Source organism: Gossypium hirsutum, chromosome D06 (assembly GCF_007990345.1).
Source record: "Gossypium hirsutum isolate 1008001.06 chromosome D06, Gossypium_hirsutum_v2.1, whole genome shotgun sequence".
Taxonomy (NCBI): Eukaryota; Viridiplantae; Streptophyta; class Magnoliopsida; order Malvales; family Malvaceae; genus Gossypium; species Gossypium hirsutum.
This window is the reverse complement of record NC_053442.1, coordinates 42094566-42096728: the sequence shown is the minus strand read 5'-3', so window position 1 is coordinate 42096728 and position 2163 is coordinate 42094566.

Here is a 2163-nt window from a genome sequence, read left to right as displayed (position 1 = left end):
GTCTCCTTTCATAATTTAATTAATAATAATTATTTAACCCAATATAAATTGGATTAAAATTAAAATTAATTATATAATGAATTAATATTCATAAATTAGACCGTCTTAGGCTGAAAAATTAATTTTCCTCGATGCTTCAAAAATTGCGTCTTGGTTTTGCGCTTCTAATAGCGTTTGCCAAACCATTTTCTAGCCTTTGTACGAAACTGTCGAAAATAAATTAAAATTAATAAAAATTAATTATAAAATTAATAAAAAAATTAAAAATGTTAATAATTTAATTAAAATTTAATTATTTTTATAATTATTATATATTTTAAACAAGATTTACACCGAAACTGCATAAATTTGGGTTAAAAAAGGGCATAAAAAAGTCTATATATTTTTGTGTTTCTAGTGGTTACAATTTTCTTCCACATTAATAAATGATAGTTAATTATTCATGAATGAGGTGTTATGAGGTTGGGGTGTGCGTCGAGTGGTCGTTAACTGGAGAGTCGCTTCAGTGGCTAATGTAACTCTTCAAATTCGGGTGTGGGGCATCACAGGAAAATAATTTATTTACCATTTTTGGACCTTGAGTTAATTTCTATTCAAGTCCTCAAGTCTTTAGTCAATTAAAATTTCTATAGTGATTGGACTTTACAATTTAGTCCTTGAGCCTTAATTAACTATTAATTCAAAAAAATTACTTAACCAAACTTTAATATATTATTATATTAGCTCCGTAAATATTATATATATTTACAAACTCGATTTATGGGAATGGGATTCCAAAACTACATTTTTTGGAACCATTGAAAATCGGGCTATTACAAAGTATTTTTCTAATCTTTGTTATTGATTTTAATTTGTTTTTCTTTTTATGCAACTAAAGATTTGAAGACAAATCTTCTTGAGGAAGGGGGAAAGATTCGAGGCTCAAGGCCCAATTTAAAGCCCGTGGACATGTTAGGCTTACACTATTTTAAGGCACAATAATGAGGTCAAATGCCAAGCAAATCAAAGTAAGATTCAACAAGACCGTACAAGACTTCGTTACAAAGGCCCTACACGTGCATATGAAACAAAAAGAAAATCAAGATTCACTTTCTTATTTTCAAGAAAACTAGGAAACTGAATCTTGGTCCAATTATGGGATTTAGGGAGATTTCAAGAATCAAGAAAATCAATCTTTCAAATCTTAGAATAATTGGTCCAAGAAGCCAAATCTTGAAGCCGACGCATGATGGATTACGTGTATGAGCTTAAATGATCCAATTTTGGGAGCAAACAGATCACAAGTTCATGTTCTTGAAAATTGGCCCATTGGGATATCCATAAATCCATCATGAAGTTTGGATAATGACTTAGTTCAATATCAGGCCAAATTGTGAAAGTGGTCCAATTTGTAAACATTTAACAAGTATATCAACATGTAAAAACTAGGCCTAAGTAGCCATTTAGAGCCTTGGACAAATTTACTATCAACTCAAAAAAATCACTAGAACAAAAATTTGTAAACACGCCACTCTTATCTTTTCCATCTCTTTCCTTTCTTTTCTTATTTTTTCTTTTCAGTTCTTGTTATTTTTAATCTAACTTTTGAACTTACTTAATTCTAGGTCTTGTTTCAATCAAGAGGGGCGTTCTTCTATAATCTCTAATCAAGAAACATTCTAAAAATAAGAGTTCTTTTGTTTTCTAATTGTTTGAACTCTTTTGTTAAATAACTGTTTGCTTTTGTCTTAATTCTTTATTCAACTAAATTATTTTTGTTATTTCTTTCAGATCAGTTTCTTCACTTCCAAGAAACTTTATTCTAATCATTCATGGACTCCTTTTGACCACCCTTCATTTTCTTTTCTATTGGGTTTTCTTTTCACTTGTTTTCATTAAATTCCTAATCTGTTTTTGTTTCTTTTGTCTAGATCTTTATTCAGAAACTTATTCATCAAGAATGATCCAAACACCTTACAAATTCTTTTCTATTCATTTTTTTTGTGATTTCATTCTTTGTTCTTCAAATATGTTTTAACCGTTTTATTCCACTTAATTAGCAGCCTTATTTCGTTTGGAATTCATCAAGAACAAGTGTTTCCTTAACTAACTTGGATTCTTTCAAGAACCCTAATTCTCAATTCAGTCTCCTTGTGTTGCTATTACATGATTTTGTTACTACCC